General features: G+C 40.4%; 1 protein-coding gene across 1 annotated transcript in view; it reads left to right on the top strand.

Moving 5' to 3' along the window:
* The first annotated feature begins 1,002 nt into the window (after nucleotides 1-1,002).
* The window catches only part of DIRAS2 (DIRAS family GTPase 2), a 30,751-nt gene continuing 10,499 nt past the window's right edge, over nucleotides 1,003-21,254 (top strand). The window contains exon 1 of the mRNA XM_024731946.1: nucleotides 1,003-1,149. The gene's annotated coding sequence lies outside the window, so the exon portion shown is untranslated. The remainder of the gene's footprint in view (nucleotides 1,150-21,254) is intronic.

The raw sequence follows: 21,254 nt of genomic DNA, 5'->3' as shown, positions 1-21,254 counted from the left end.
CTCCAAGGTCAGAATTAGGGTGAATGAGTGAGCAAAATAAATTTTCTTGATTACATACATACTAAAGTAAGATTAAAAACAACAACAACACATATTTCCTGTGAATAGCAGGGCAGAAATTTACTTTGGAAATGAACATCAAAGGACAATGCTAACTGAAATTGTAAATTGGAAACAGTCTTAGAACTGACAAATGCAATTCTTTAAGCAAAATCAAATTTAAAGAACAAAAAAAATTGCCCAATTCTTTTAGAAAATTTGGTATTAAAAAAAGAATGAGTTATAATAGGGAGAAGAAATCTTCCTCAAGTGTAGTTTGAATATGGATCAGTGTTATAGGAAAGCATTTTCTTTAAGTGTCGGCACAGAATTGTTAGCCATGAACCTAATTCTTGCTGATTTACCTGTTTTTGGTCAATGCTTCTTTGACAACATGTTTTATCAGTGTCAGAAAATATACCTGGTTATTTCCCTGAAATACTGATGTGAAACTACTCAGTGTAAAAGCAGTTTTAGCTCCAGATTGTTACAGGAGCCTATTAAATTAGAATGTATTAATCTGCAATGTGTGGTTGGCTGTTCATCATGGCCCGATTTCATCTGCCTTATAAATGAGGTTTTTAATTTAGTAGCTGGACACTGAAAGAGAGCCTTACGCGTTTAGTAGTAATTATAGCTGGTAATGTGAACAACTAAAACAAAAGAATCTGGTGCACTTTCAATGAAATTATTTTAACTCATTGAATTCGCTGAGAATTCCAGTCTTGACCATCTATTCCAGGAGCACGCAGTAGGTGGCACCTAAAAGCTCTTTGGAGGCGAGCAGACGCCATTTAAGCAGGAGCATCTGCCGCTGCAGCAGCTGGCACAGCTGAGAAGTCCGAGATTGAAGGGGGAAGAAGGAGGGGGAGCTGGAGGACTGTAGGGCGGCTGTGACCACCCCGGGCCCGCCCGGGCTGGGCGGCGCAGGTGCGCGGGGGCGCGGGGCGCACGGGCGGGCGAGCAGCTGACAGCATCGTCACGGCGGCGCGAGGGAGCGCGCGCCCCGCCTGCCTGCGGGAGGAGCCCTCATCCTCACAGCTTGCGCTGCCCTGTCCTATGCGAGGCGAGCTCGGAAGAATCCCTGAGCAGAGTTGTGTTCATCCTCAGGTAACCGATTTCTCTTCCTTTGCTGTGGCTTCGCTGCTTCTTCACTGGGGCACCGACGGCTTTGGCATCCTTGTTTGCCAGCCCCTGAGAAGGGACGCTATCTGGGAGGGCGAGTCAGCAATATAAGGGGAAAAAGCTGCATTTCTGTATCCTTGTCAGGGAGGGTGAGCATGTTGGTACACTTTTCTAAAACATGTCCTTAAAAATAAATCTGCATCTTACACATTAGTTGGGACTCCTTCCAAAGCAGGAGTTCGTGTTTTAGAAAATTCTACAATGCAGGTGTTTCTATTAATGTGGAAGTTGATTTAATGGATTTAGGAAAGTCCTGAAAAGATGTGGTCCAAAGTGAGTGAAATGCGAGGCACGTTAGGGGCTGCTGTTTTGTTTCAGCGTGTTTTCCTACTAGACCGGAGCCCTTCGCGGGCTTGGCTGAGACTTGGCTAAATATTTTAATTCTCCTTTTAAAGAATGTGTTTCATGACGTTACAAGTGTTTTTTTCCTGTTTCGTTGTTGTAAGAACAGAAGATGGGAAAGGCGCCGCATCCCATCTTTAGTTGTAAGATTGTGGTTCCCATTAAGATGACAATGACTGCTGACAGCTCCCGGGGTCGCCTGCAAAGCATTGCTGGCTTCTCACCATGTGGGAACCTGCCTCAGTCTTCCGTCCTGAAAAATGCTGTTTTCCTCCTTTAAAACTCGTATTCACGTTCTATGAGGGTTTGAGAGACTTTTAAAACTAGAAGCTCTGTGAATCATGTTACATTCATTGAATGGTGAAATACACCGTTGTGGTGGAATTGTTTCTTCCCACTGTGCAGTGACACAGCTTGCCTTCCTTAGGAATTTATTCTACATATTTGCCCACGTTGTTTTTTGAATGACCCCCTAACATGTGAGAAGCCAGTCTTAGCATAGGGGACCTTTTTTGCTTTGAACTAAAAACTTAAAATATATATATATTGTTTTTAAGGAAGATTTTCTAGGTAACAGTAAAAGGCTGGAGAATTTTACATTCCAAATCAGTCCAAATGCACTTCTTTTCCAGTGGCATTTGGATTCGAAGAGGTGGAGTGGGAGGGAGAGAAAAGAGGAGGATAAAATTAGAATAAATTTAACAAATTTGTGGGGGAATACTATTTTTTTAGTTGTTGCTTGAAATTGCAAATTGTCAAGAATTCTATCTCTGGAAATGCAGGAGATCCTATGGGCTGAGGTAAATGAAAATCCATAGTTCATTTTATAGAAACAGAAGACACAAAGCAGGGAAGCATTTTCATCCCATTTAACACATGGCATTTAGTTTGGTAATTGGGACCATGGTGCCTGGTGAACACAGGAAGGAAGGGGAGAGAGAGGTGATTGTCTCCACCATCGCACGGTATTCTCTGCAAGATGGCAAATATATGTGCACGGTTATTGCAGAAACCTCCAGAATCTTTTCTTGTTACATCTTTAATAGAGTTGTTCCAAAGAAGACTCAGAAAACACCTGAATTGAATTCCAAGTTGTGGAAGTCCCTTTTCAGCTTGTGTCTAGCAAGCTAGCATTCTCAGCAATCAGCAGTTCCATCTCACCATGAGAACAGAGAAGGCTTTATTCATTTTATGCTGTGCATCTCCTAGAAACCACACCAGACTTTATTAGAAATGTATTATTTCAGGAGTAAATACTGTCTCGAATCTAATACCTGCATATCTTATTGAAAAACTAAAACCTTTGAAAAATAACAGGGTTCTTTTTTTCAAAAGAGTGTAGCTGTGATATTAAACATATGTTCATTTTTCTAATTTTGTGGCCATAGTTGATATATATTAGTATATTGGAAAATAACATTAATTTAGACAAAATCATTATTTTCCCCCAAGATAAAGGGAGTCAATTTTTGCAGTAGAGAATTTCTTTGTTACAAAGAGGAACATTTGCCTGTCTGGGTGAGGAGGTTGCCTGCCAGCTGTTTTAAGTTAAAATGGGCTCAGTGCTGACCTGTAACATTCAGTTCAGATGACCATGGTGCCCCATTCCCGCTTATATGGTGAATTGAGTCTATCTGTCTGTCTTGTCTGTCTATCATCTGTTTATCATCCAGATATTAATCATTTATTTTTGTACTTGGTATGGATGTTTATAATGGACAGCTGTCTTTTTAAAGTCAGAGCTGATTTCTAGGACACTGGTTTTGGTTCTGATTTTTCTAGGAAAATAGCTGCTCTTAAAAGGGGAGGTGGTGATTGTCATGTTGTCACAATTGCTAACATTCTTTTACAAGTAAAATTGACACATGCATGCACATTTAAGGATTAGTGTAAAAATTATTTGATTTCAAATTATGTTTTAGTTTTTATTTTTATTATGTGGCTTGCAAGTCTGTCTTCCTTGACCAGGTAAGTACTTTTTAAAGTACTCGGAACAAATGCCGTCTCATCCTCTCCTCCTTTGCTCTTGTCACTAGCAAATTCAGGAAAGGAAGATTGCTGTAGCTCTCTCCTTAGTGCAGTTTTTTCCCATAAATCAGTACCGTCCAATAGAAATAAAGTGTTTGAGCCACATGCATAATTTAACGTGTCTTAGTAGTCACAATAGAAAAGTAAATATAAACAGGTGAAATTAATTTTAATAATATACTTTCTTTAACCCAGTATATAAAAAAATGACCATTTAAAGTTGTAGTCAATACAAAATACTAATATTTTACATTTTTTATGTTAAGTGTTACACTTACAGAGCATCTCAATTCCGATTAGCCATGTTTCCAGAGGTCAATAGCCCATGTTGCTAGAGGCTGTTTTATTGGCCAGCACAACTATAGAACGTTAACCTTTTGACAAAACAATTTAAAAGCTGAAATATTAAATTAAACTGGTTACACACTATCAAAAATAAATATATAAATGATCTCAAATTGCTATAAGACCTGTGTCCTACCCTGCCCTGCGATTAAGTAGTTGTGCAGTCTTGAACCTATTTTTACTACTTTATCAGTAAAACAAGAGGATTGGGTCAAATACTCCCCCTGGTTTTATAAAAAATAACCAGTAGATGTGAATTCAACCTGCAGGCAGCCTAGAGATCTACTGTAGCAGAAAAAAAGGGAACGGACTTAGTGGTGGGCATTTCCATTTTGCACCAAATTTGCTTTGATCCAGTCCCTGAGGTCCCATGCCTCATTGGAGATCATTCAATTTTCATATTTAAATTACTTTACTGGGCAAGTGGCAGCAAACCTACTGTAAAATCAATAGATAACTAGTGAGCTAGTATTTAGATCTTTTAATATTATCCTTCACTAGCATGCATATCTTTGTTCGTATCTATCTATTTCAACACCATTAAACAAAGTTTGGTGAAAGGTAATGCTTTATAATTGACTGATCCATGAGTACTGACTTCCTGAAACACAGAAATCAATACCTTAATGAAAAGATGTCAGTTTCTTCACCCAGTCTCTGGATAGCTTGTGTGATCAATGAGTGCTGGGTACCATTTCCATTGCATGGCTTTCTGCCCTGGAAATCATAACAGGACCTTTAAAGAGAGCTTTTTTTTCTGTATGAAAGGAGTTTATGCACTGTTTTTCTAAAACTAATTAATGTCTGGAAAGTGACATTTTTCTGAGGAAATAAGAGAACAGATGAGGAAATAAGAGAACAGAGGAACACTCCATTAGGCCTCCCTGTAGTAATTTGTGTCTTTCTCTGTGTGTCTCTGTCTGTCTCTCTGTGTGTCTTTCTCTCTCCCTCATCCCTCTTCCCCCCACACCCCTTAACTTCTGAAGCTGGGCTCCAGAAGAGTACAGATATTCATCAGCATTTAGACAGAGAAGGCTTTGCAGGGGTAACTTATGTCCTCTTTACATTCAGAGGTGTTTTATTGGAGCACCTCTGTGACTTCTGACTTTGGAGTTTATCTTCAGATGATGCTGAGCAAAGAGGAAAAATGATCAGTATCCAGGACTCTGCATCCAGAGCAAAGTCAGGAGTTCTCTCAGGTCTCTGTTACATTAAAAATCCAGCTCAAAGGCATTTTTCTTTTGGTATAAACTTGAACTTATCTCCCCAACACCACCACCCAGCTGCCACCCCTCCCCCCTCCACTTACATATACACCCATAAGAGCAACGGGTTATATCAATGCCTTCTTGAAATAGTCCCCTGAGATTTAAAGAAACGTGTTTGTGGAATAGTCCCCTACACTTAAAGAAGAATTGTGCTTCTCTTTTGAGGCCCCTTTGGTCTACATTGTGTTCTTGACCACAGAGTAGTGGGAGGGCATCACAAAATGTAAAACTGACCTTACTGTTTTTGTGAGGTGTATGTAAGTGTACATCTATGTAAGGTCTGTGTAAGTTCTATGCAAGGAAAAAAGAGCCTGGAAATGTTGAATGATAGAAATGACTGGGTGACCTAGATTTTGAAAAGAATCTAAATTTTCCAGGATATCATGACAACCACATGTTTATATATTTTTGATTATTCCAAGTAGATTTACAGATGGCACTCTGGGCACCTCTTCTTTGTTCTGCCCTTCTTTTAAAGGTTAATTTAAATTCCTCTAAATATACCATCAATTTCAAGATGCAGAAATAAATCAGATTGTTGGAGCAACTATTTAAACATAAAGAATGAAAATGTAGATATAGAGAATGTTTAATGATCTCAGAGTAGGGAAGAATTTTCTAAGGATGATACCAAACTGGGATTCTAAAGAGGAAAAGCTTGTTAAATTTGGCTTCTCAGAAATTTAAAATTTCTGTCCAGGAAAAAGAAACAATATCGAAGGACAAATGGCAGCTGGGAATAAACATTTTCAACTTATTTAAGATGAGGTCTAATTTCCTTAAGACAGTAGGTCTCAGATTTTGAGCATTCAAATCACCTGATGGGGTGGTTAAACCTGAGATTGCTGGGTTCAACCCAAGAGACTCTGATTCAGTGGGGCAATGGCAGTTGGAGCGTGGTCCCAGGTGAGGGGGACAATGCTGGTCTGCTGAACACAGCTTGAGAATGACCGCCTTGAAATAGGACAGATACGATCATTGCAAACTAATAGGAAACTGAGCAGAGCACAGGATCATGCAGGTCTCAAAGATACAAATTACTTTTAACATATGAAGAAATACTCAGTCTCACACAAATTAAATAAATGCAATTTAAACAGTCATGAGAAACAGCCTTCTTGTTACGTTGGGGAGGATCCAGGCCCACGGGGCTATGCCAGGTGTGAGGAACTAGCACTGTCACACACCATTAGGGGCAAATTGGTGGTAATTTTGGAGAGCAACTGGCAATCTCTACCACATTTAAAATGCACATACACTTTGATCCAGTAGTTCCATTTATAGGAGGTTAGTCTACATGTAGACTCAAAAACGTGATGAGATAATTATATGTTTGTTGAGCAAAGAAAGTAGTCAGTGAGAAACTGGTTGATAAATGATGGACCATCTCAGGAGTTCTATGCAGCTGGTAAAAAGCACAATATGGCTCCGTATGTACTAATATGGATCTGCATGAACACTGGGTACCACACTTGCATTTGTGTGTGCGTGCTTCTGTCACTAATGAGCTGTCAGTTGATATCTATCCCTCTTTGCCTAGATACCATTTTGTTAACACCTGATACCACTAAACTTGTAACACATACTAAATGTTTCAGTACAAACCCTCCTTTCCCATTTGATTTGTGCTCTTGACTATTTCTGGTGATTGAAACAGAGATCATGTTGTATAAGATGCCTCTGTGAGTTAATGTGAAAAAACGAGCCTGATCAAGTTAATGCATTGGAAATGGATATGACACACACACACACACACACACACACACACACACACACACACACATGTGGGCATTTCCATTTTGCACCAAATTTGCTTTGATCCAGTCCCTGAGGTCCCATGCCTCATTGGAGATCATTCAATTTTCATATTTAAATTACTTTACTGGGCAAGTGGCAGCAAACCTACTGTAAAATCAATAGATAACTAGTGAGCTAGTATTTAGATCTTTTAATATTATCCTTCACTAGCATGCATATCTTTGTTCGTATCTATCTATTTCAACACCATTAAACAAAGTTTGGTGAAAGGTAATGCTTTATAATTGACTGATCCATGAGTACTGACTTCCTGAAACACAGAAATCAATACCTTAATGAAAAGATGTCAGTTTCTTCACCCAGTCTCTGGATAGCTTGTGTGATCAATGAGTGCTGGGTACCATTTCCATTGCATGGCTTTCTGCCCTGGAAATCATAACAGGACCTTTAAAGAGAGCTTTTTTTTCTGTATGAAAGGAGTTTATGCACTGTTTTTCTAAAACTAATTAATGTCTGGAAAGTGACATTTTTCTGAGGAAATAAGAGAACAGATGAGGAAATAAGAGAACAGAGGAACACTCCATTAGGCCTCCCTGTAGTAATTTGTGTCTTTCTCTGTGTGTCTCTGTCTGTCTCTCTGTGTGTCTTTCTCTCTCCCTCATCCCTCTTCCCCCCACACCCCTTAACTTCTGAAGCTGGGCTCCAGAAGAGTACAGATATTCATCAGCATTTAGACAGAGAAGGCTTTGCAGGGGTAACTTATGTCCTCTTTACATTCAGAGGTGTTTTATTGGAGCACCTCTGTGACTTCTGACTTTGGAGTTTATCTTCAGATGATGCTGAGCAAAGAGGAAAAATGATCAGTATCCAGGACTCTGCATCCAGAGCAAAGTCAGGAGTTCTCTCAGGTCTCTGTTACATTAAAAATCCAGCTCAAAGGCATTTTTCTTTTGGTATAAACTTGAACTTATCTCCCCAACACCACCACCCAGCTGCCACCCCTCCCCCCTCCACTTACATATACACCCATAAGAGCAACGGGTTATATCAATGCCTTCTTGAAATAGTCCCCTGAGATTTAAAGAAACGTGTTTGTGGAATAGTCCCCTACACTTAAAGAAGAATTGTGCTTCTCTTTTGAGGCCCCTTTGGTCTACATTGTGTTCTTGACCACAGAGTAGTGGGAGGGCATCACAAAATGTAAAACTGACCTTACTGTTTTTGTGAGGTGTATGTAAGTGTACATCTATGTAAGGTCTGTGTAAGTTCTATGCAAGGAAAAAAGAGCCTGGAAATGTTGAATGATAGAAATGACTGGGTGACCTAGATTTTGAAAAGAATCTAAATTTTCCAGGATATCATGACAACCACATGTTTATATATTTTTGATTATTCCAAGTAGATTTACAGATGGCACTCTGGGCACCTCTTCTTTGTTCTGCCCTTCTTTTAAAGGTTAATTTAAATTCCTCTAAATATACCATCAATTTCAAGATGCAGAAATAAATCAGATTGTTGGAGCAACTATTTAAACATAAAGAATGAAAATGTAGATATAGAGAATGTTTAATGATCTCAGAGTAGGGAAGAATTTTCTAAGGATGATACCAAACTGGGATTCTAAAGAGGAAAAGCTTGTTAAATTTGGCTTCTCAGAAATTTAAAATTTCTGTCCAGGAAAAAGAAACAATATCGAAGGACAAATGGCAGCTGGGAATAAACATTTTCAACTTATTTAAGATGAGGTCTAATTTCCTTAAGACAGTAGGTCTCAGATTTTGAGCATTCAAATCACCTGATGGGGTGGTTAAACCTGAGATTGCTGGGTTCAACCCAAGAGACTCTGATTCAGTGGGGCAATGGCAGTTGGAGCGTGGTCCCAGGTGAGGGGGACAATGCTGGTCTGCTGAACACAGCTTGAGAATGACCGCCTTGAAATAGGACAGATACGATCATTGCAAACTAATAGGAAACTGAGCAGAGCACAGGATCATGCAGGTCTCAAAGATACAAATTACTTTTAACATATGAAGAAATACTCAGTCTCACACAAATTAAATAAATGCAATTTAAACAGTCATGAGAAACAGCCTTCTTGTTACGTTGGGGAGGATCCAGGCCCACGGGGCTATGCCAGGTGTGAGGAACTAGCACTGTCACACACCATTAGGGGCAAATTGGTGGTAATTTTGGAGAGCAACTGGCAATCTCTACCACATTTAAAATGCACATACACTTTGATCCAGTAGTTCCATTTATAGGAGGTTAGTCTACATGTAGACTCAAAAACGTGATGAGATAATTATATGTTTGTTGAGCAAAGAAAGTAGTCAGTGAGAAACTGGTTGATAAATGATGGACCATCTCAGGAGTTCTATGCAGCTGGTAAAAAGCACAATATGGCTCCGTATGTACTAATATGGATCTGCATGAACACTGGGTACCACACTTGCATTTGTGTGTGCGTGCTTCTGTCACTAATGAGCTGTCAGTTGATATCTATCCCTCTTTGCCTAGATACCATTTTGTTAACACCTGATACCACTAAACTTGTAACACATACTAAATGTTTCAGTACAAACCCTCCTTTCCCATTTGATTTGTGCTCTTGACTATTTCTGGTGATTGAAACAGAGATCATGTTGTATAAGATGCCTCTGTGAGTTAATGTGAAAAAACGAGCCTGATCAAGTTAATGCATTGGAAATGGATATGACACACACACACACACACACACACACACACACACACACACACACATATATATATAAAATCTCATTTCCAAACATGACATATTGGGTTTTTTTTACACTGATTATTATTTTATACCATTTTCATTCTTACATGGACATTCTGAGAATTTTCTCTCTGTCCTTTAGGACAATTCCAGGTTCCATTGAAGCTGTTCTGTTTCCATTATGGAAACACAAGCCAGGTTTGGGGCCCATCATATATATATAAAATCTCATTTCCAAACATGACATATTGGGTTTTTTTTACACTGATTATTATTTTATACCATTTTCATTCTTACATGGACATTCTGAGAATTTTCTCTCTGTCCTTTAGGACAATTCCAGGTTCCATTGAAGCTGTTCTGTTTCCATTATGGAAACACAAGCCAGGTTTGGGGCCCAGGGATCTTGGTCTACAACCCTGAGATGACCAGTGTGACCCAAACCTTAATTGCAGGGCTTGTACTAATTAGGAACTGTGAGTCTTTAACTCAGCATTGAAAGGCATGTGAGTCATAAACATTTTTGTATCATCTCATTGCCTTTTCCTAAGGCCTGTGAAGACCAGCAAAATCGGAATTCCTACTCTGACTACAGTCTCATGTGGCCTGGCCCTTCACTGGTCAGCCTTATCAGGACACTTTTGCTCCTGGCATTGGGACTATGCTAAAATACTGATTCAAATATCCATGACGTAAGTATAACCCATGTTTTCCTACAAGCGGGTGTTATATTAGCCACCTGGTATCATTGCTCAGAGTTCAGCTTTTGATGTGGACCTTTTATAAGGCATCTCTAACCTTTTTGATGAATCAGGAAACATCACAGTCATCCATTATTCCCTGCCTAACATCATTGTTACATTTTTAAAAATAAATACGAGATGTTCTGAAAATGGCTTGGCAATATTCCATGTTAGTGTAAAAAATCTTCCTCCAACATTTCATAATCCAGAGCTCCTTGTTCAGTTGTTTTCTAATTTGGATTGGCCTGAATGTCTTATTGGGTTTGCTAAACCTGAGTTGAATGCAGGTTCTGCCACTTACTAGCTGTGCATCAGTGCACTGTTACTTTAACCACCTAGGTTCTCACTTCCCTTACCTGTGAAATGGGGCTGCTGATACCCAAATCAGAGACATTTTAAAGATCAAGCTTGTCTGGGACCTCTCAACACTGGCTAGATGGTCAGGACTCCTGGGCTGTGTTGGTGGTTGCTATTACAACCTGGCATGAAGCCCATTGTCTCATAGCTGCACTTTACTTCTGGATGGAATTCTGGCCTTTAGTTTTAGCTTTTCCTAATTTACCTAGTATGTACACTCTCCAATTCATCTAAAAATATTGACTTTTTTCTTTACATCTTTGTCTTTAAGCCAGACTTACAGGACTCCCTATTTTGTATCTGGTTAAATCCATGTTCCCTCCTTCAGGAGCACTCTTTTCCTCTGGTCTTTGACTGAGCTCATCTCCCCTCAGGCAGTCCTGACTCTGTAACTGAACTCACAGTTCTGAGTATGCAAGAATATCCCTGCTTGATAGTTTTGTCATTCTGGTCTTGAGCTATTTATCTATGTAATGACTTCAGGGGTCCTGGCCTTGAAGCCTGCTAAGGACTGGTGGTGCTAAGGGCTGGTGGTTCTACGGCCTGTGTTATGCTGTCTGTCATTGGATTCTAGACACATCAGGAGCTATAGCCTTTTACAGTGAATTTTGCTGACCTGCCTAGTAACCAGAGAACAGACACAAGTATGTATTCACTGATTAATGGTTCCCAATTCCCGACTGTATGCCCTTGCCTTTTCTCATTCCATCAGCTTTGGAACTCCTGGATATTCTACACTCACCAAGGGCATTGCCCTCTGGTTTAGTCTTCTCACTCACCTTATGTTCAAATGTCATCCAAGTGACTTCAGTATTTTCCCTCCACCCCTCTTAAGCTCCACACCCACAGTCACAGGGGATCTCATCAGTGCTGGAGGCTCTCCCACTTCCAGAGAGAATCTTCTCTCTGACCACAGCAATCTGATTCTGCAGCATCCTTGCTCAACTTCTCCTTGAGCCTCTCCCAGAACTTACACTTTATCTTGCTAATATATTGTTACCTTCCCATTAACATTTAAACATGTTCATGTCTCTATATTTAATCAAAACTGGGTACCACTCAGCCACCAATTCACAACCAGTCTCAGGAAATATTTCCAAGCTGCCTGTATCAATGTCTGCATCTCATGATCACTCCTCAACCTATGGCAATCTAGCTTCCGCCCAGGGTGCTTTCGGAGCATCTCTTGCTAGTGTCACCAGTGACCTTCATTGCTTCTCAACCAGCAGGTGCTTTTGTGTTCTCACTGTACTTTACGTCTTCCTACCAGTTTACATGGTCGAGCCCTCTTCTTTTTTGAAGTCCTCCCTTTCATTGGCTTCCACAAAATGCCCTTCAGTGCAGTTGCTTTTGTTTCTACTATTTGTTCACTCCTTCTCTTAATTCTTTGCAGATCCACTGCCTTTTCAAACAGTACAGTTTGGAGTCTCCTGAGGCTGTCTCTAAGTCCTGTTGTTTTTTTCTCTGTTCCTACAAGCCATGTGATCCATAGACTTGGCATCAATCCCTACCTCGGCACAGATGACTCCCACCTGTGTATTCCAACCCCTGATGCTAGAGTTGCCCTGAATGCATTTCCACTTGCCCACTTGATGTGAGCCCTTGACTGTCCCAAAGACACTTGGTGCTCTGTCTGCTGAAAACCAAGCTCATGATTTTCCCCTAAAACCTGGCCTTTGATCTTATCCCAGCTCTCCAGTTCCACCAGTTGGAATCCTTAGGAGTTTTCCTTGACACTTCATTCTCTCTTACTCCACGTCTTAACTCTTTCCCCCACCAGCCATCACTCATTGCTGTTGATGTCACTTTAACTGTTTTCTGTCTTTCCTGCTAGTTTAAACTGTCTGTTTTGGGCCCTTTTTATTTTATTTTATTTTATTCATCCACTTTAAAAAAATTTATTGGAGTATAGTTGATTTACAATGTTGTGTTAGTTTCAGGTGTACAGCAAAGTGAATCAGTTATACGGATACATATATCCACTCTTTTTTTTTTTAGATTCTTTTCCCATATAGGCCATTACAGAGTACTGAGTAGAGTTCCCTGTGCTATACAGCAGGTTCTTATTAATCATCTATTTAATGTATAGTAGTGTGTGTATGTCAATCCCAATGGGCCCAATTTATTATAATAGACTTCTTGTCCTCTTTATATGGTAAAGCCAGACCCCTTCAATGGCTGTGGGTTGCCCCCTGAAAGCCCATATGATCTTGGCCATGCCTCCCTTCTACTAGCTTCACCTCATATCACTTTCCTCTTGCTGACAGTGATGTTCATGCCACCCTCCTTAGAATGTTTGGAGGGCTCTGTCCCCACAGGGCCCTCACATGGTCTTTGTCCAGCTTTGTTAATACACTCCTGTAGCAGAGGGCCGTGGACGAGACCTCTCCAGTGGCAGAACTGCCCTGCCATTGATATAGTGGTAGGGTCCACACTAGTCGTCTGTCATTGTAGCCTGGAAGCCACGTCTGAGATCCCGTCCAGCCTGCCACCAAAGCAGGGGTAACTACCGCAGGTGCATGCCAGGTAGAGATGAAGCCCAAGGCCTCTGCTCACGTTGCTCTCGCCTGAGGCGCGTGGCCTGGCCTTCCCAGTTTGTTCACTAGGAGTAAAGCGCAGATCCATTCACACACTGAACGTATTCTTATTGTGCACTTTTTATGGGCCAGGCGGTGTTCAAGCACTGGGGCGACCGCAGTGAATGAGACAGATAAAACCCCTCATGGAGCGTATAATGTAGTGGAAATAAACACAGTTTTAAAAAGGCAAATTGCAAAGCGTGTCAGAAAGGGATATGTGCTATGGAAAAAAAATAAAGCAGGAAGAGGCTAAAGACTGCCAGGGTTGAGGCTAGAACTGTAAATTCAGATGAGGTGGTCAGGGAAGTTCTCACTGAGAAAGCGACATGTGAACATAGGTGTGTGGGAGGTAATGGGGGAAGAGTGCTCCAGGTAGAGAGAACAAGTGCAAAGGCCCTGAGGCAGGAGCATGGCAGGCATGTCCAAGTAGCAATGAGGAGACAAATGTGGCTGGAATGAAGTGAGCTGGGGAGGCAAAATAGTAGGAAGTGAGAATACGGGTGGGGGCAGAGCCCTTCACCTGTTACTCTCAGGGAGACAGGGCAGCCAGTGGGTTTTAATCACAGGAACGATGTAATCTGGTGTCTGGGTGGGGAGCTGATTGAAGTGGCTCAAGGCCTGAAGCAATGACCACTTAGGAGGCTGCGGCAGTGATCCAAGTAAGAGGTGACGGTTGCTTCGAGAGTGTGAGGGCAGTGGGGAAGATGATTTGTGGCTAAGTCTGGGCATGTTTTGAAGATACTGCTGACACACTTTGCTGATGGGATGGACATGACGTACAAGAGAACAAGAGGGGTTCAGGAGGGCTCCAAGGGTTTTGGCCTGGACAGCTGGAGAGAGAATGTGGGTACTGATTGAGATGAAGAAAATTGTAAGCAGTTTAGGGTGATATAGGGGTTTCAGTTCTGCACATATTATATTTGGGATGTCCCCAAGGCAACAAAGTAGAGATGTTTGGGAGGGAGAGAGACATATGACTCTGCAGTTTAAGAGAGAAGCCTGCCCATGGGTATGCAGTTGGACATTGTTGGCATGTGGATGACAGCTAAAGACGTGAAACCCGATGACACCTATGAGAGGGTGATCATGGTGGGGAGTGGGGGGAGGTAGCAAGGATGGAGGTGTGAGGTAGTCTTACTGGCTTGTTAAATAGGAGTGATGACACTGACCCACCTCCCCTGCCACCACCCTCGCCCCGGCTGGACCTCCTGACTGTCTCCTGCCCCTCAGAGTCCTCAAGGAAGTCTTGGCACAGCGTGAGTCAGACCTATCACTTCTCTGCTCAAAACCCTCCATGGCCTCCTGTCCTTCTCACAGTAAAAGCTGCCTCTACGCCACCCCCCATCCCCTGCCCATTACCTTGCTGGTCTCATCTACCTTCCTCCCTCCCTCCATACTAGAATCCTCCCTGTTCCTAGAACATGTCACGCTAGCATCTGTGTTTACACCTGCTGTTCTTTCCCCTCCCAGGTATTCAGAATTCATACCATCACGGATCTCAAATCTTTGCTCTAATAGCAGCTTGCCAGGGAGCCCTTCTCTGGCTTCTGGCCACCTCTGATGGCCACTGTACCTCCTCAAAATGTAACTGAAAGATACTGCGTTGATGTATTTTGATCAAATGCACTCACACCCATGGAAACCCTTCATTCGAAAGACTTTTAAGATGATAAAATAATGATTTTCAAGTTTTTAATTGTGCAGATAAGAGAGCTTTTAAGGGAAACATTTGCATTGCTTTCGGCAAAATCATGTATAAAAATGCCTCCACCATTACATCTCTTTTCAAAATGCTCTCTCCATAGGACAGTTGTTTTTCCAAAGCAGGTACTGATCCCTCCCTTATGTTTTGAAATGTCATCTTTCTATTACAGGGATGGAGAAGGGTGCTTATTTTTGGAAAATACCTGCTGTGTGGCATACTACTAACAGCCACCTGCCACCCAGAAAATGGTTATGAATGTAGAACAATTGCTTTTTGTGTAATAGAAAAACACGACCTGCCTTTTAGTTCTGCAACACTTATATTTTCTTTGCGGCAAGATGACTAGTGAACCATCATGTAGTAGAAAATATTTTCATGGTGGTTCCTCATCTTCTTATAAAGTATTGTAAGGAATCTACTACATCGTAAAGGTCTTATTTCTATATATTAAAAAATAAAATATCCAAATGCATGATATCCAGAAGCTCCTGCCTACTTTTGGCTTCAGCTTCTTTGCTGCAAGAACTGACTGATGAACAATGCAATAAATTCATTTACCTCTGGTTCTGTCTATATAATGTCACCACAGATCCTCGTGTAATTTTTTATTTCACTTGACATTGCCAACCTATGAGCGGTTACTCTTACGTAGATTTTTCAAAACTTGATTTTGTTACTTTAAAGAGTTCTTTTCTGGTACAATTTTCCTTGGTCAGCTCACAAAAATGTATTTCAACAGCAGATAATCAACATGCGCTAAAGTGTTTCTGATGTGTCCGGCTTGGATTGGATAAAATAATGTGCTGGTGGGTGAATTCCATGGGGTCCCTGCCTTAATGGCACTGATATTGGAGGGAGAGGGAGAGAGAAAACACAAATAAATAAATACCAAGAGAGAAAAATCAAATAAATAGATACCGAGAGAAGAATAAGTATCGTATTATTGAAAGAGAATCATTCCAACAAATAATAGATGTGCTAAAGTGTGTTTGAAATATTTCTGCTTTGCTCTGTTTAGTAAATATCTCCCCTGTGAAACTTCTAATATTGGTTCTTTACACCTTCAGCATTGTTTTCTAATTATTTTCATACAGGACTCTGAGAAAGGCATGCATTTTAGTTTGTCATCATGCATTTCGGTGTATTATTTTATATATTTTATTATGGCAGAAAAATAACTTTTTCCATTGACTTGTGGCATTTTGCCTTTCAATATTAATAAGAAGAAGATTCTAAGCATTTAAAAAAATCAAGTTTAGGGCTTCCCTGGTGGCGCAGTGGGTGAGAGTCCGCCTGCCAATGCAGGGGACGCGGGTTCGTGCCCCGGTCCGGGAAGATCCCACATGCTGTGGAGCGGCTGGGCCCGTGAGCCATGGTCGCTGGGCCTGCGCATCCGGAGCCTGTGCTCCGCAACGGGAGAGGCCACAGCAGGGAGAGGCCCCCGTACCGCAAAAAAAAAAAAAAAAAAAAATCAAGTTTAGTTAAATTTTGTAACATACCGGATTAAGTATAATGTGTTAAACTTTGCTAAAAAAAGTGTAGAGATTTGTTCTACAGTGGTGCAACCCAATAGATAAACAATGTGAGCCACATATGTAATTGTGTATTTTCTAGTAATCACATCTAAAAAAATACACAACTGAAGTTAATTTAAATCATATGTTTTATTTTACCCAATATATATGAAATATCATTTCAACCTGTAATCCATATCAAACTTATGAATGAAATATTTAATATTCTTTTTTATACTAAGTGTTCAAAATCCAGTGCGGGACATCTAAATTCAGTCTAGCTGAGTTTCAGGTGGCTACAGTACTGGACAATGCAGTCCTGTGGGCTTAGTTTTAAACACAGTGGCTAAGAGTGATGTGTCACAGTACCATTGATCAGTATAAAATTAGGGCCTGGAATTAGGTGCAAAATTTAATTGGTCTTCTCAAGAAATTAGACTTTTTTAGCCTGGTCGGATTGGATTAGATCCTTATTGCTATTATGTGTAATGTGGATGACACAGGAGAAGGACTGTCTGCTCTGCCAGTGCTGCTCATTGTGCTCACGTTATGAGCGTGGTTTTTAATTCATAGTTTTGTTTTTGCTAAAAATATTTCATTTATGGCCATGTATTTTTATCGTAGTAAAATATACATACATAAAGTTTACCATTTCAATTGTATGATTCATGGGCATCGAGTGCATTCACATTGTCGTACCACCATCCATCTCCAGAACTTTTCATCTTGCAAAACTGAAACTCTGCACCCATTAAACAATTAATCCCCATTCTCCCCTCCCCCCAGCCCCTGGTAAACCACCATTCTACTTTCAGTCTCTATGACCTTGACTATTCTAGGGGTATTTCATGTAAGTGGAATCATATGTTATTTGTTCTTCTGTGACTGGCTTATTTCACTTAGCATAATGTTCTCATGGTTCATCCATGTCGTAGCATGTGCCAGAATTTTCTTCCCTTTTAGGCTGAATAATATTCATTTGTGTGTATATACTATATTTTGTTTATTCATCTGTTGATGGACGTTTAGGTTGCTTTGGCTGTTGTGAATAATGCTGCCAGGAGCATGGGTATGTAAATATCTCTTCACTTGTTTCAGTTGTATATCTATATAGCAATTATATATCTGTTTTAACTATTTTGAGTATATACCCACAAGGGGATTGCTGGATCATATGGTAATTCTTTGTTGAAGTTTTCCCACAGTGGATGCACTGGTTTAGATTCCTAGTCGAATTGCACAAGGATTCTAATTTCTCCTCATCTTCCCTAACATTGTTATTTTCTGTTTGTGTTTTGTTTTGATTTTTGATAGTAGCCATTCTGGTGGGTGTGAGGTGATATCTAATTGTGGTTTTGATCTGCTTTTCCCTGATACCTAGTGATGCTAAGCATCTTTTCATGTGCTTATTGGCCATTTGTATATTTTCTTTGGAGAATATTCAAGTTCTTTATCCATTTTTTAATTGGTTTTTCTTTTTACTATTCAGTTGTAAGTGTTCTCTATATATTCTGGATATGAGATTCTTATCAGGTACATGATATACTTTCTCCCATTATGCAGGTTCTCTTTTAACTTTCCTGACACTGTCCTTTGTTGCACAAAAGTTTCTAATTTTGATCAAGTCCAATTTATCAATTCATAACAAATCGCAAGGGCCGTCAAATAGCCAAAACAATCTTAAAAAGAACAAAGCTCAGGCTTCATACTTACAGATTTCAAAACTTATAAAGAGGGCTTCCCTGGTGGCGCAGTGGTTGAGAGTCCCCCTGCCGATGCAGGGGACACGGGTTCGTGCCCCAGTCCGGGAAGATCCCACAGGCCGCGGAGCGGCTGGGCCCGTGAGCCATGGCCGCTGAGCCTGAGTGTCCGGAGCCTGTGCTCTGCAACGGGAGAGGCCACAACAGTGAGAGGCCCGTTTACCGCAAAAAAAAAAAAAAAAAAAAAAAAAAAAAAAAAAACTTATAAAGATACTGTAGACAAAATTGTGTGGTACTGGCATAGGAATAGACATAGAGACCAATGGAATAAATTTAAGAGTCCAGAAATAAGCCTAATTTACATTTACGGTTAATTGAGTTTTGATAAGGGGATCAAGACCATTCAATGGAGAAAGAATTGTCTCTTTAACAAATAGTGCTGGAACACTGGATGTTCACAGGTAAATGAATGAAGTTGGATACCCTCACACCATATTCAAAAATTAACTCAAAATGGATCAATGGCCTAAATATAAAAACTAAAACCATAAAACTCTTAGAAGAAAATGTAGAGGTACATCTTCATGATGGCAATGGATTCTTAGATATAATGCCAAAAGCATGAGTAACGAACTAGTTCACGATTGCATGAAGGAATCTTTTTTATCCACTTGCCAATTTTGTAAACTTTCATTTGGCTAAAACTAGAAATCTACCTAACCAAGTACACGTATAGAATCATGTTCCGATAGGGTGACAGTGAAGGAAGGGCCCCAGGTTGCACACAGCAGCACCTTAAGCCATCACCCCGGGCTTTGAACAATTTCTTCTCCTTGCTGGCAGAGTTTGCATCCTCCAGTTGTCTTCATCTTTTGGTGTTTATTTCCCCCCATGGTTATCGTGCTGCATTGGGCATTCAGGGTCAAACTCAGTAACTGACCCTTTGACTAGGACAATACTCTTTTTAATCCACATAGTTTACCTTTTTACTTCTCTTACCCACATAGAAAAGAAATAAGCAAAAAATGGCCCAAACATAGGCTCTTGGCAGTCTGAAAAATGTCACTAAGTGCATTTAATTTGGCTGTTTGGGCTTCTTGGCCGTCATATTTTCCCCAAGTGGAATAGTTTTAGACAAACATCAGTGAACTGTATTTCTGTGCCTAAGGTGTGAGCTTATTTGCCTCTCAGTAATGAAACTCTTAAAGAAAAATTTATTCTACCCCCTTCCATTCTAAGAAATGTTACAAGTTCTCTATTTCATTGTTGCAGATATTAGGAGTCTTGTGATGAGTGCCTAAGGATTTCCCCCATGTGTGGGATGGGGGCTCCATTATCTGGGTGCAGATGTGTCACCTGCTTAGCACCTGCACTAATATTGCTAGGGTGGGTGTCTCCATAACACTATGAAACAAGATTCCTGAAACAAGGATTCTGCTTCTCTGGAGAAGGATGAGCCATGGATATTTAACTCTTCTTTATGATCAGGCAGGCATTTCTCACTAATAAATCTCTCATTTTTTATGTTCAGCTAAGAAGGTACGTGAAATGGATCCTTAATTAAATTAAGATTCTAAAAATATGTCAAAGTACGCTCTCTTACCTAGAGAATGTAAGTTCTGTTAAAAATTGTTAATTTCTTTTTGTTATACTTATTTATGCTGTAGTATCAGCAGTAGTCCTTATTTTTACTGAAATGACCCATTTGCCTTTTATTAGTAGTAGTTTTAAATAGAGGCTCTCAAGTAACAACTTTAAGTATGGAATTTGCTTAAAGGTAATAAAGTTTAAATGTTGTAATGAAGACAAATCTACTTGAGGAGAAATCATTGTGGAAAACCAAGGCAAAAACTGAGCAGTTATAGCCTGTATAAACTTCAGGAAATGAAGGTGCCCTTGATCTCAGACAGTTGATGGGACTTTTTGGCAGGATAGTATACTAAATTGTCCGGCTTTTCCAAAGGCTGACAGCTGAATTCTTGTAATCTATGATTTTTCTCTGGTTTCAACTGTTTGGTTTTTTTTTCCTGCATTTGTCATTGATTTTTTTTAATTGAAGTATATAGCTGATTTACAATGCTGTGCCAATCTCTGCTGTACAGCAAAGTGACTCAGTTATACACATATATTCTTTTTTTTACTATTCTTTTCCATTATGATTTATCCCAGGAGATTGGATATAAGACCCTGTGCTATACAGTAGCACCTTGTTGTTTCAATTATTTGTTTTTTGAAGCAGGCTTAATTCAGGGTATAATGCAGATAAAGATGGTGGTTTTACTGCTGCTGCTTCTTTGTTCTTCTTTTTTTATTTTTAATCTCATGCACGTGAATTTAATGTGTCTTCCAAAGGATACTTGAATAGGCAACTTTTGTGACTCAGGAAATCAAGGTCCATTTTCCCTACAATCCTAGGTGGGCCTAGGATAAGCCTCTGATAATTCTGCACCCAATTACAATGTGGAGGAGGTTTCCCCACACATCCAACGATTCTTCAGACACCAGCTGGATGTCCTTCCATTTGACTGAATTCTGACACTATCACCCAGATATAGAATCAGCCTCCAAAGGTTGAGGGCTCACCTACAAGACTGTTCCCTGCTTCAGATGCCACTTGCCAAGTCTAGGTTGTTACCAACTAGCTGTAAATCAGAGGTTCCTGCTAGCCCCTCCTTAGGTTTGATTAATCTCCTAAAGTGGCTCACAGAACTCAGGAAAACACTTTACTGACTAGATTACTGGTTTATGATAAAAGGATACAACTCAGGAACAGCCAGATGAAAGAGGTGTATAGGGAAGGTATGGGGAAAGGGCACAGAGCTTCCATGCCCTCTCTAGGTGCACCATTCTCCCCATGGCTCCATGTGTTCACCAACCTGGAAGCTCCCCTAATCCTGTCCTTTTGAGTTTTTGTGGAGGCTTCATTACACAGGTATGATTGATTAAATCATTGG

The sequence above is a fragment of the Neophocaena asiaeorientalis genome, unplaced genomic scaffold, assembly GCF_003031525.2.
Source record: "Neophocaena asiaeorientalis asiaeorientalis breed wild unplaced genomic scaffold, Neophocaena_asiaeorientalis_V1.1 scaffold160, whole genome shotgun sequence".
NCBI classification, from domain to species: domain Eukaryota; kingdom Metazoa; phylum Chordata; class Mammalia; order Artiodactyla; family Phocoenidae; genus Neophocaena; species Neophocaena asiaeorientalis.
The sequence above is the reverse complement of the archived record's forward strand: the minus strand, read 5'-3'. Positions and strand labels throughout refer to the sequence as shown.